Here is a 14,656-nt window from a genome sequence, read left to right as displayed (position 1 = left end):
AAACCAGCCAGGGCCAGAATACAGTTTTTCAAGACAGCTTCTGATTCTCTGCAGTCTTAAAGTCTGTCTTTTCTCAATGTCCTGACAGACAAGTACATTGTTAGTCCAGGTTGCTATATAGTTTGCTTCACAGTTTTGAACCCCTCCCCCCACCCTCTGCAAAAAAAAAATTCCCCTGCTCCTGACAGGCTGCCTTTCCACACTGGAATTATGTTCGGCCCCTTTGATTAGGTTCCAGGGCCAATCTTTCCCCTTCCAACCATTTTATTAATCCCTCTCAGGTCTAGGAGTTAAGCTAGGAGTTTCTGGAGAAGGTTGAATTCCTTTTCCTGGCCCAGGCTGATGTTTGAGCACACACTGCCCTCTTGTGTCTGCTATTTTCATATACTTTTTTCTGTGTTCATTCATACACCACACACACACACACACACACACACACACAATCACACATATTCACACATGCAAGTCGTGTGAGGCAATAAACATACCTACTTGTCTTCGTATGTCAAACATACCTGGGTTTGTACTCTCAGTCCCATGTAAGATTGCTCGTCTTGCTCACACACCTTCTAACAGACAGAGAAGGACCCCAGCCAGGCCTCTGCCCTCCATCCCTTAAGCAGGTGCAAGGTGCCCTGAATCTGAAATTCCCATATTCGCCGACCCAAGCATGGCCTCTATTCTATTGGTTTTTAAATAAAGAAACTGGAATAAAAGACACTTTCACCATTGACATTGTAAAAATCATCCAAACACTCAGTTATGTGTTGTCCTGGGTTACATGTTACAAATAAAGAATGAAAAAGACTCACTTTGCCATGCGGAAACATACATTTTAATGACTCCACCCTTCACCCAGGCTCACCTCACCTTCAGCAAACTGCCATTAGGGTGGAGATATACACCGTGCCCTGAAGGTGAGCAGTGCACAACCTCAACACCCTTGCAAAGCAGCCCTGAGAGAATACCTTCCTCACAAGGGAGCCTGAATGCTCAGACTGTGCCTTTAACACCCCATGTGGGTCACTACTCAGCAAATTCAAGGAGGAAGTCAGGTTCGTGTTTTCCTATCTCCCCTTTGGGGTTCCTGTTTGGTTAGGACTCTGACTCTCCCTGCCGACCTTTATGCCTTCTCCGTCCTTTGTCCTTCCAGGTGCACCCAGTTTTTAGTGGGGCATAATCCCTGACCCCAGGGAAATGAAGCTCTGCTGGCAAACTTAGAGACCCCACTAGTGAGCAGCGGGTGGGGAGATGTTTGGGGTAGCCAACGTTCCTGATATTCCTTTAAGCACTCTTTCTATGTCCATCTTTGTCACCTCTGTAAAAAGGAGGCCTCTTTCTTTCTTTTTTTCCCCCCTTATCCTGATCTCACTGACCAAAGGACACTTGGCCCAGTAGCAGGAACAAACCTGACCTTTGCCTCCAGGGGCTCAGAAAGGTGGCGGTTACCACAGAGATGCTATCTGCACTGAGCTCAATGACTCTGCTAAATTTTTTCCTGAGTCCATTATGGTAAAGGGCAAGTCTCCCGGGTTCATGTGTAAAAGACATTGGATTAGAAACATAACAACTCCGTGGTCTCCCGGCCAGTTCCTAAGGTGTAGAGGATGCCCAAGTAGGTAAGTGCATTAGTGTTTCAAAGTGATTCCTGAAGACATTTTTCCTGACGCCTGAGCAGGGCTCTTGTTGGTTGGAGAATCCAAGAGAAATCTAAATATAACAAGTCACCACTCACCTTCTTTCTTTAGCCCAACTCTCCACCCAACATGGCTCTTGCCCAAGCTCCATGTTGCTAAGTCCAGCCCACCGGGTCCATGCTCCTCACTCCCAGCTCTTAGCATGATTTGTCTTCTTGGAGTCATTTGCTCTCTCCTGAAATGTCCTCTTTCCTTGGCACAGCTTTCTGCTTTTCCTCTCCTGTGGCTCCTGTGAGGCCTCCTCCTCTTTGGTCATTTTCTGAATCTCAGGCTTTCTTTTCAACAGCCTACTCGACGTCTCCATGGACATCATATTTCCCATTCTACATGACTAACCCCAAAGTTACAATGTTGCCCTCACCCAGAACACCCCCAGCCACACAGCTGCTCCTCCCACACCTGGCCTTCAGAACCTGGAGCAATTCCTAACCACGCCATCACCAACCTGTAAGTCCCCTTGTGGAAATATGCTCAATGCATTGACTTCTTTCTACCACCATTGCCATACCTAAATCCAATCCAATCCACCTATTTGTCTGTCAGAACAGCATCCTCACTGTCACTCCATCTCTGTCTTTATCCCTTTCCAATCTGCTGTCCACATAGCAAGAAATGGAACCCTCGCTGCCCTGCTGAGAACAGACCCACCACTCACAGAAGAAAGTTCAGAATTCCAACAGATCCTATAATGTGGGGCAAGACAAGCCCCTTTCAACCCTGCAGTCTCATTACAAGTCATTCCCTATCCTTTCTCCACAACCCACATACTCCAGCTTTATTTCAATTCTTCTAATTCCAGAACCTTCCTACCTCAGTCTCCACTACTACTCTTGCCTTTGCCTGGATGGCTCCTGCTCCCCTACGTTCATGGCCAGTTCCTGTTCAGACTTCAGCCCTCGGCTCTTTTCTTCCCTGACCCACAAACCAGGGTAGGATCCCTCAAACTTTCTTCTCCACAGCATCCCAACTTCACCACGGTAACCAAAATATATCTTTTGCTTTTTATAGCCACAATTGCCTTCCAAGGAGGGTGAAGCCCATGAGATTGAAGGACCCAGTGGCTGCTGAGCATCTTAAAGAGTCTGTCTGTGAAAGTTTATGGGAGAACTAAAATGTTCTACCAAATACAGAGGTATGAAGTAACAACACCAACAAACTCTCCCAGACACATGAGCAAAGAGGGACAGAGGGGTGGGTGCTGTGGGAGCAAAGGGTATAGAGCGGGCCCAGGTGGAGTGACTAGAAAAACCTTTGGAAGAACAGAGTTAACACTTAAAATTAAACATTGCATACACCCAGGCCCAGCTGTCTGTATGAAAGACTTCTCCCGGATTAACTCAACTCCTATTGAACTTGAGTCCACAGAAAATTTTTTTTTAAATATTTGATTGATTTTTTACAGAGAGGAAGGGAGAGGGATAGAGAGTTAGAAACATCGATGAGAGAGAAACATCGATCAGCTGCCTCCTGCACATCCCCTATTGGGGATGTGCCCACAACCGAGGTACATGCCCTTGACCGGAATCGAACCTGAGACCTTTCAGTCCACAGGCCGACGCTCTACCCACTGAGCCAAACCGGTTAGGGCAGAAAATTTTTCTTTCAAGTAACAAGGACACATCTGGCAGAAAGAACATCTGTAGGAGCTGACAAGACCAAGCCCGGCTCCCGAGTGTTGCAGCCAGGCCAGGTTGGAGGGGACTAGCAGCTGTCCTCCTTCCTGTTCTCCTTTATCAGAAAGAGCTGAGCCGGAGCCAGGTGGCAAAAGCTATAAACATTACCTTGGAAATTCTCCACGATCAATTGTTAGCTATTAATCCAGGCAATGTCCCCAAAGAGGTGCCATTAAGGTACATTTCTAGCTAATCTCTGTATTCCAGACACACCCCAAAGAGCGAAAACCCTAGCAAATGACGGAGATGAACACAGTGAAGGTCTGCAGCTACCTGGCTGGACTGTGCATCCCGTTTCTATCAGTTTTTTAAATTCTTTCAGAAAAATAATAGTAAATATTTTCTTAATTAAGAAAAAGGTTTTGTTCTAATCAATCAAATAAACCACAAAATAATCTAAAGGAAGTTAAGACTGTAGAGCAGGTCACAAACTTTTCTTGTAAAGGGTTAGGCAGCACACTGGTTAGGCTGTGTGGCCACTACCACAAAGGATCTACACTGTGAGTGCAGAATCTACATGTGAGTGCAGGGTCTACACTGGGAGTGCAGGGTCTACATGTGAATATAGGGTCTACACTGTGAGTACAGGGTCTACACTGTGAGTTCAGGGTCTACATGTAAGTACAGGGTCTATATGTGAGTGCAGGGTCTACACCAGGGGTCCTCAAACTTTTTAAATAGGGGGCCAGTTCACTGTCCCTCAGACCGTTGGAGGGCCAGACTATAGTTTTAAAAAAAACTCTGAACAAATTCCTATGCACACTGCACATATCTTATTTTGAAGTAAAACAAAGCGGGAACAAATACAATATTTGTATTTGCATGTGGCCCGCGGGCCATAGTTTGAGGACCCCTGGTCTACACCAAGCATGTCAAACTCAAAAACTAGTACAGGCCAAATAAACAAGGCATGTGGCCTGCCAGCCGTGAGTTTGACATGCTTGGTCTACACTGTGAATATAGGGTCTACATTATGAGTGTAGGATCTACACTGTGAGTGCAGGGTCCACACTGTGAGTACAGGGTCTATACTGTAAGTGCAGGTCTACACTGTTAATGCAGGGTCTACACTGTGAATGCAGGGTCTACATGTGACTACAGTGTGAGTACATGTCTACACTGTTAAGTGCAGGGTCTACGCTATGTGTGTAGGGACTACACTAGCAGTGTAGGGTCCACAGCCATGAGGTGTTTGCTATCACTGCAATTATAGTTTAGTAGCAGAAGATCAAACATAAACAAGTAAACAATATGATCCTTTAGGTACTAATAAGCGATGAGAGAAGTAGGTCATGTGAGCAGGAGTATGGGGTGGAGGAGTGGTTAAACGACCTCTAGAAAGAGCTGATCTTGGGAAGAAGTGGGGGTAGCGGTAGAAGAATCTGCTCTTCTGGTCAGTTTCCTTCACTCCCATGCCTCTGGGCTCCCCCTGCACCAGGGCTAGAAGCCTGGGAACTGTATTTCTAGAACCACTCACTGAAGTGTTTTTTCTGTCCCTGAGAAATGGTGGTATGAGAGGAGGCCACCATTCAGGTGCAGGTGGATGTGTGGGGTTTAGCAAATGCAGAGTTTGGTGTTGCAGGTGCCACAGCTCCGATTCCCCCCAGGTCAGCTGCCTGAGCAGTTGTGCCCATCAGCAGCGGTTTCCAGACTCCCTGATTATCTGGTGCTGGGCTATCCCTGTAAAGCTAAGATCAACCACCTCTTCCAACCCTTTCTTGCTATGCATCGAATTCTCTGAATTAAATCTTTCTCTCCTTTAAAAAACAACTGTTAGTGTGGCTTCTCTTTTTCTGGTCCAATTCCAACTGATACACACAGTGAGTGCAAAGTTCTAAGCTAGGAACACATTTATTGGAGAGAGAGGCAGCTGTGCTGGAGTGGGAAAAAATGGTGAGAGAGAGGGGAGACTGAAGCCAGAGATCACCTGTGCCCACCTCAGGGCAGGCCACCTAAGGCACCCTAATAATTCTGGATTTTATTCTGGAAGCTCTGGTAAGGCACCAGGATGTTTAAGGTGAGAAGGAAGCAAACAGGAAAGGGAAGAAATAAGCAAGAGCAAAGCAAAGAAACAGACAGAACTAATGAAGTGTAAATAATAATAAAGTTTAGAATAAACTTGCTCTGGAAAAGAAAAAATAGCTAAGAGGTAATTTGATAACTATTAGTCAATACCTGAAAGGCTCTTTGATTTCTTGTGTTTGCCAGATGTTTTTGTTTTTTTTTGTTTTGTTTTATCTATTCTGTGGTCAAAGGAGGATCAGGCTCAAACTAGGCATTCAGGTTCATTACATGGGGTGGAAAAAGAATCCCTGACCAGAGAGAGAGGTAAAGTAACTTCTTGAGAATCTATAATGATAAGATAGACAACAAATGGTTTCTGGTGGATGAAACCTTAATTGGAAAACAATGTTGAATGTCTTTTTAAAAAAATCTTCAAAGTTATCTACAAAATTAAGAGACAAGAGCAAACTATCCTATATAATAAAAGCCTAATATGCTAAGTGTCCAGTCCACTGGTTGGCCATTTAAGCAATCAAAGCGTAATGTCAGGGCCAGCCTGACAGGTTGAGCTGGGCTGAGGTAGGGAGGTAGGAATTGAGAAAAGAAAGGCAGGAGAGCGGGATCGGGAGGACTGCAGCTCAATTGAGGAACTGCAGCAAGTTTATTAACCACACAATGCTTTTTATACACAAAACACTGAATAGGAGGTCTGTCAAGAGGAATGTATTCTTTGTTCCTCTTAATCTCTAAGGGAGGGACAGAGCAGAAGGACAAATTCTCGGTACAGTAAATCTCAGTAAATAGTTACAGACTTCTTGATAAGCCATGAAAGGCTGTTCTCATTCTACAAAGGTTGCTCTCATTCTACTGATAATTGCCATCCAAACAAGTCTGGGAAAACTGTGTGGGTAAGGGTCCCAGCCTTGCTAACCCCTTCAGGTGCAAGGACCATGTCAGCTTACACCCGGTCTCCAACAGATCCCCCTTCCTTGTTTTTTAGGCGAAGTTCATGTAGTCCTATTTGCAGGGATCGGATGCTGGATCCGATGGTTAGGAAGCAGACTGGAAGTAAACAGAGAATAATGAGAGCAAGGATAACAACAATTAATAGAGACCAAATAAAAGACTGTAATCCATGAAAGGACATAAGGCTTTGAATTTCATTAAAAATATTCTATGCTACTTCGCTAGGAGGCAACAGAGCAGAACCTGCATCATTAATAGCTTGAATCTCTCCATGTAATCTACTGATATCTAAAGTAAAGTTAGTCTGATCCCAAACTCCTAATAGGTGGTTGCGAACTCGATCCCAATGCCACATAGTACCATTATATATCTTAGGGGTGACACAAATCCAATCAAACTCAGCATGACACTGAAGGGTAGAATGCACTTTTAAGCTGTGCATTTCATCTACTATAAGGAGCACAGCTTCTTCTAGTGCATTGAGCCTTTGTTCTATTTTCTTATCTATGAGCTCTTGAGCTCCCAAGGCATCCGAAACGTTCTTTGCCAAGCCATCCACAAAATGAGCTGTGTGTATTTCTTGGGTTAAAGCTATGGCTGCAGTAGTGGCAGTAGCAATGAGGGAGACTAGAGCCACGAGACCAGCAATAAGCACTCCGATGAACCTCTTAGGGCGGCTTAGCAAATCATTCAGTTCTCTTAATACCTGGGAGCCTGTATCCCTGTACCAAGGTCCAGTAATATTAACTGGGAGCATGACAAAGGAAGGCTGATGTGATACAACCACTTCATAACCAAAGTTGTATCTAGACACACAGTTAGACAAGTTGCAATGAATACAAGAAATTGTATACAAGTTCCCCTTAAGTACAATATCTACAATTCCAATAAGGAGAAGGTAAGGAGGAGGTACACAAGCAGTAAGACCTGAACAGCCAAAATTGACAGCATGGCTAGAAACAAAGTCTCAACAGTTCGTTGTGCTCCCTGGCGAACGACCATGGCCTCGGCCTCCGTTGTCAGCTTCTTTAACTGTCCCCAAGTTGGTGGAGATGTCCTCCGAGTCGTCCGTGATCTCCGTGGCGGCACGGGCGCTAGTGGACCGATTTGTAGCCTCTTGAATGGTGGAGTGAGTTCTTGTTCCACTTCGTCCTCCATCTTGACCTTGAAAGGGCCGGACATAACGGCTGGGGATCCAACGGGGCTCAGAGTCCCCTTCAGGAAATACACAAACAGACCCTCGAGCCCATATCAGAACAGGGTCGGGGCCATGCCACTGTCCTGTAAGTAAGTCTTTCCACTGTACCCAAGGGTGGGATCTGGACAGTGAGGACCACTGTCACTCCGCAGCGGTTTTGCCCTGAGCATCACCATTTAAAAAATTAAGGGAATAAAGAGCTCTGTTAAGTAAGTTAGCAGGGGTATCTACATACTCCCCCTTCCTTATTTTTTCATTTTGCCTTTTTAAAGTCTGATGAGCTCGCTCAACTATTCCCTGCCCTTGAGGATTGTATGGGATGCCTGTTTTATGCTGGATTCGAAAAGTAGCACAAAACTTCTGGAATGCCGTACTTGTGTCCGCTGGACCATTGTCAGTTTTAATGGTATGGGGGATGCCTAGGAAAGTAAAAGCTTGTAAACAGTGAGCAATAACATGTTTAGCGGCTTCTCCTGTACGAGGGGATGCAAAAATAACACCAGAAAAAGTGTCAATAGAAACATGGACATAAGCTTGTTTTCCGAAAGATGAAATATGGGTTACGTCCATCTGCCATAGTTGGCCTGGTTTGTAGCCTCGCGGATTGACTCCTTCTGTGGGAGGAATGAATGTGGTTAGAGGGCACTGAGGACAGAGTTTAACAATTTGCCGAGCCTGTTCCTTTGTGATTCGAAACTGCTTACGTAGGCCAGTGGCATTTTGATGATGGAGAGAATGTGAGGCTTTGGCTGTATCTAAAGGAGATAATGTTAGATAGGCAATTTTAGTAAGTTGATCAGCATAAGTATTTCCCACAGAGAGAGATCCAGGTAAATCTGTATGAGCTCGTATATGGCCAAAGAAACAAGGGTGAGAACGTTTCCTGAGTAAAGCTTGAACCTGTAGTAAGAGAATAATCACTTTGGATCGGTCAGTGTCATGTAAATTAGCAGTTTCTAAGTTAATCATAATATTTACAATATAACGAGAGTCTGAGTAAAGGTTAAAAGATTGAGTGGAAAGTTTGCATAATGCTTGCTGTACTGCTTTGAACTCCACGCCTTGTGCTGAAGTGTGGTTAGTCTGAAAAACAAAGCGTTGATTATTGATAACTAGGGCAGCTGTGCCATTACTAGAACCATCAGTAAACACCAGAACTGGATGAGAAATTGGTTGAGTCTTGACTACCTTGGGGAAAATGAAGGAATGCTCTGTAAAAAATTGTATGAGTTTATTAGATGGGCAATGAGAGTCTACTGTACCGTGATAGCCCAGGAATGAAAGAGGCCATTTATCATCCATATGAAATAGCCATTGCCTTTGTTGAGCCTTATAGGGTACCACGATGGTATGGGGCTCTTGACCAAAAAGTTCCAGAGATCTGAGACGTCCTGCAAAAATAAGATCTGCTACTGCTTCTGAGTAAGGATAAACTACCTTTTTCAGGGAGGAGTGTGGATGAATCCACTCCAAGGGTCCCTGTTGCCATAAGAGGCCAGTAGGATATACTGGCGTAGCCAATACTAAATACAGCCATGGATGTAATCAATTTTTTGTACAAATTGTTTCTTTAAGGCAGCTTCTATGTGGCAGATAGCCTTGTGAGCTGCAGGAGTAAGCTGACGAGGGGAGAGTGGGTCGCTATCCCCACGAAGAATATCAAATAAAGGTTTAAGGTCATTAGTAGTTATGCCTAAAGTTGGCCTAATCCAGTTGACATCCCCTAAAAAATTTTGAAAATAATTTAAAGTCTCTAGCTTGTCTATCCTGGGTTGAATCTTTTGAGGATGAATTTTTCTTCCTTCTATGATTTGTCCAAGATATAGGTAAGGGTTTGTCTTTGAACTTTTTCAGGTGCAATAATTAACCCAGATTTAAGAAGAGCCTGTTGTAAGTCATCATACACTTGTTCTAATTGACATTCCGTATAGTGAGCTAAAAGGATGTCATCCATATAGTGTATGATATAAGCCTGCGGATGTTTCTCTCGAACTCCGCGAATTGCCTGACTAACAAACTTTTGACACAGGGTAGGGCTATTAGCCATTCCCTGAGGCAATACCTTCCAATGATAGTGGCACATGGGTTCCTGAAAATTAGTAGATGGGGCACTGAATGCAAATCGTTTGCAATCAGAGGGATCCAGAGGAATAGTGAAAAAACAATCCTTTAAATCTAGTACTAATAGCTTCATCCCATTAGGGATTGCTACAGAGGAAGGGAGACCAGGCTGTAAAGGTCCCATAATTTCCATAGTCTTGTTTATTGCCCTTAAATCCTGTAAAAGGCGCCAATTTCCTGATTTCTTTTTTATGATAAAAATAGGAGTATTCCAAGGACTGGTAGTCTCTTCTATATGCCCTAGCTGGAGTTGTTCCTGTACCAACTCATGAGCAGCTTGTATTTTTTCTTTGAAAAGGGGCCACTGCTCTACCCATACAGGGTCATCTGACTTCCAAGATATCTTGTCAGCTGTGTGGATAACAGGAGAAACAATGACTGCCCCCTAAAAATTTCTCTGAGCTGGGGTGGTAACAAGGGCAACACCCAGGGCAGACAGAATGTCTCGTCCCCATAAATTCACAGGGATCCCTGGCAAGATATATGGCTGAAATAACCCAGAGTGACCTTCATTGTCTTGCCACTTTAACATTTGTGAACTCTGTAAAGGAGAGTTGGTCTGACCTATTCCTTGAAGTTGTGTCATAGCTTCTCTACAGGGCCACTGTTTAGGCCAGTGAGCTAAGCTTACGACAGAAATATCTGCTCCTGTATCTAAAATCCCTGTAAATCTTTTCCCTTGTATAAGTAAGGTTCTCTCAGGCGTTGAATGAGAAATAGCTTGTACTCAATATGCCTTGTCTGAGGAGCCAAAACCCCTGGCCCCCCGAGACTCTGTGGAAAGTAGATTGCCTGTGGCAGGCAGAGGGAGCAAAATAAATTGAGCAATTTTCATGTCTGAGGAGATGGTGATGATATCTCTGGGGGCAGAGACCATAATTTTAATTTCCCCCTCATAATCTGCATCAATTACTCCTGGAAAAATTTGTAATCCTTTCATAGTTAAGCTGCTTCTACCTAGTAAAAGGCCAAACATCCCTTTAGGAGTAGGTCCACACACTCCTGTAGGGATGGCCTGTGGTCCCAATTCTGGAGTTAATACACATCGCCCTATGGATCCAAGGTCCAACCAGGCACTTCCGGGGGTTGCTCCGAATAACTCTTGTATCCGTTTTGCTCCCTGGGGCAGGCTGGGTGCTGTGCAGCCAGCTGGCCTTGAGATGGCACAAGGACAGGAGGATAAACAGACAATGCCCCTATTATTTGCCGGGGCTGGGCTGGCCCCTTTTGGGAGTTTCCCGACTGCTGTTGAAGCAAAGAATTTCCCTGGACATCTGTTTTAGATCTATACTCATTTGCCCAATGTTTTCCTCTTTTACATTTAGGGCATAGTCCAGGTTGTTCGGGACCTCTGCCATTTCCTTTATTAACCCCTTTATTAGAGGGACACTGTTTTGCCATGTGTCCTGTTCCTCCACAAGTGTAACACTTGTATGTTGGACTTTTCCCTGTGCTAAATTGTTGCTGAAGAATTCCTTCAATGGTGGTTTCCTTTAATGCAGCCGCAATAGCAACTCCTTGCATATATGAGGGACCAATATCTGCGCAAATGCGGATATAATCTGAGAGAGTCCCCTTTCTTGGATAGGGCTGCAGTGCAGCTTGACAGGCAGTGTTGGCATTTTCATATGCCAGCTGTTTAACTATTAACATGCCAGCCTCTCCATCCACCACTACTCGGCCAACAGCCTGTAATAGCCGAGAGACAAAATCCTGATACTTTTCATCTGGCCCTTGAATAATTTTTGAGAGCTCCTCTGTTTTCTGACCAGAGGTGGGTAACTTTTTCCAGGATCTGATCCCAGCTCCATTAATTTGCCCATAAGCTTCCTGGGGGTATTGAATTTGATTATGGGTATCAGCATAGGCTCCTTCTCCTACCAGCATTTCATAAGAAATATTAATCTGGGCAGCTCGATTACGAGAAGCTTGCTCCTTAGCCTTTTCATCATATTCTGATTTCCACAAGAGATAATCCCCTCCTGATAAACAAGCCTTGGTAATAGCTCTCCAATCATTAGGTGGGAGAGCCTCTGAGGCTATAGTTTCCAAGATGGTTAAAGTATAAGGGGAAGTAGGCCCATACTGAGCACAGGCTGTTTTTAACTCCTTCAAGGTTTTAAAAGGAAGCGGGTCATAAGTACGCTCACGCTGTCCTGTGTTAGGGTTCACCTGTTCCATAACGGGGAAGGTGTGAATGCCCAATTCCTCACCACACTTTTGTGCCTCCTGCAAAGCCATCTGGAGAGGGGAAAGTGGAACTGGTGCTGCACAAGGCAGTGGAGAGTGACAGGAACGGCCCCCGTGGCTTCTCTTTTTCTTGCCAAGAAGCTTTAATATTTCTAAAAAGTGTTCTAACACATCCTCTATATCACTGCCCTCTTCAGTTCCAGCAGAAAAATATTCTTCCTCCTCTTTTGCCTGAACAACACCTGTATCATCATCATGATAAAGGGAAGCAGCTTCCTCAAGGTCCTCCTCATTTTGAGGATTTAATTTGTCTTTAAAATTTACATTATTCCTTTTTAATATACTCTCTTTTTTAGACCCCTGTTTTGTGCCATCACACTGCTTCTCCTTTTTGTTGGGCATAGACTTTAACATTTGCCCATAAAGGGCATTTTCCCTAGATTCTAACTGTCCCATGCTTTACTCCCGACTATCAAAAAATTTTCTCCTCCCTTACCTTAACGAGTGCACTCTTTATCCGGAGGAGTTCCTCACCATCTGCTTCCCAAGTCCTCAGGTCCGTGGTCTCCGGGTGCCAGTTTGTCAGGGCCAGCCTGACAGGTTGAGCCGGGCTGAGGTAGGGAGGTGGGAATTGAGAAAAGAAAGAAAGACAGGAGAGCGGGATCGGGAGGACTGCAGCTCAATTGAGGAACTGCAGCAAGTTTATTAACCACACAATGCTTTTTATACACAAAACACTGAATAGGAGGTCTGTCAAGAGGAATGTATTCTTTGTTCCTCTTAATCTCTAAGGGAGGGACAGAGCAGAAGGACAAATTCTTGGTACAGCAAATCTCAGTAAATAGTTATAGACTTCTTGATAAACCATGAAAGGCTGTTCTCATTCTACAAAGGTTGCTCTCATTCTACTGATAATCGCCATCCAAACAAGTCTGGGGAAACTGTGTGGTTAAGGGTCCCAGCCTTGCTAGCCCCTTCAGGTGCAAGGACCATGTCACCTTACACCTGGTCTCCAACAGCATAATATGCTAATGATATGCTAAGGCCACTCAATCGCTCACTATGATGTGCACTGACCACCTGGGGGCAGATGCTCCAACCAGTAGGTTAGCTTGCTGCTGGGTTCCTGCAGATTGGGACTGAGCGAGATGGGTGGGACATGCCCTGGAGCCCTCCCGCGACCCCTCCCCAGCTGGCCAACCTCCTGTGTCCCTCCCCAGCCCCAATCATGCACCAGTTGGGTCCCTCGGCCTGGCCTGCGCCCTCTCGCAATCTCGGACCCCTTGGGGGATGTCGGAGAGCCGGTTTCCACCCAATCCCACAGGCCAGGCCGAGGGACCCCACTGGTGCACGAATTGGTGCACCGGGCCTCTAGTAATTAATAAATGTCTACATTTTAAATAAAAATTATTTAAATAAAGCTGAAATATTCATTCACTTCTTAAAATATTTAATTAAATTTGAGCAAATATATTATGAAAGTGAAAGTGTTCATCAGCCCAGTGTTTGCTGAATATTTCTTGCCAATGTGAAGGATAAATAGCTTATTCCATGCAAGTTATGTCTAGACCCACATGTAAACAGCCTGAGAAGGATATGTTTAATACTGTAAACATTGCTCAGCTGCCACATGCACTGTTATGAATTCCACAGGCACATGTGAGCACGTGGAGAACAAGGAACCAGGATGCCAGGAGAAGCAGGAGAAGGACGCTGTCCTCTCCTTACTGGAAACGATGCTTTGTTCCACAAGGATATTGTATATTCATGCTGAGAGGAAGGGTGCCACCCGTCCACCTGTCTTTTCTCCTGCCTAAGTATCCCTACCATACAAAGCCACCCCCACAGGCTCTAGGCCAGGGGTGGGCAACCTTTTTGTGAGTGCATGCCAAAACCAGCAAAATCTCTGACTCAAAATTCTTCTGCATGCCAACCCTAATTTTTTGAGAACATGTTACGCCTACTTGATACCTCTTAAGGTGTACTTATGTGAAGAACCTTGAAGAAATAATAAAATTCATTCGAGTGACAAAAACACAGTATATGATGATGAAAAATACATTTATTTTTCAATGTATACATGTATACTGATAGTCTGACAGAAAACTTTATGATTCCGTTTGATATTATCAGTGGGACTTTTGCTGCTGCATCACTGATGACAGAGATTTTACATCAGGTTTATATTTCGTGACCTTCAGAGATATGCACAAGCTACTACTTTCATCTGTCAGGCTACTCCTATTATGAGACTTAACAAAATTCATCACTGAGAACAAAGATTCACAAGCGTATGTGAATGAAAACATGGAGAGTAACGCTGTTGCAAAGTTTTTTTAAACAGAAAAAATTTTCTGGAATGGCATTCCAAGTCCTCAATAGTTCATTTTTGACACTTCTCTCTAGTACTCCTGTCTCTAATTGCATTTTTTCAATGTTTTCCAAGTCAACTCTAAGGTCAATAAATTTCTGCTTCCAAATAAAAAAGTCGATATTAAGAAAAAAATTGTAAATGGAAGATTATAAGAGAGGGTTTCGCGTGCCAGCAAAAGTTACTGGCGTGCCATGTTGCCAAGGGTTGCCCACCCCTGCTCTAGGCCATCAGCCCACAACCCGCCAGGACAGGCAGAGGGTTCAGCTCCCATTTCCAGGACACAGGACAAACGCTGTGGAGAAGCACTTCCCAGGGCCCGAGCTGAGTCAGTCACCCCACACAGCAGATGTTTAGGCTCACAGGCTGAGCTCTGGATCCTAAGTGGCAGACGGGCCCTTATGTTCTTTTATTTTCAAATATGTTTTTACTGATT

The sequence above is a fragment of the Myotis yumanensis genome, unplaced genomic scaffold (assembly GCF_028538775.1).
Source record: "Myotis yumanensis isolate MYYU_CA2020_CCGP unplaced genomic scaffold, mMyoYum1.0.hap1 SCAF_8, whole genome shotgun sequence".
Classification (NCBI taxonomy): domain Eukaryota; kingdom Metazoa; phylum Chordata; class Mammalia; order Chiroptera; family Vespertilionidae; genus Myotis; species Myotis yumanensis.
This window is presented reverse-complemented; position numbering follows the sequence as displayed.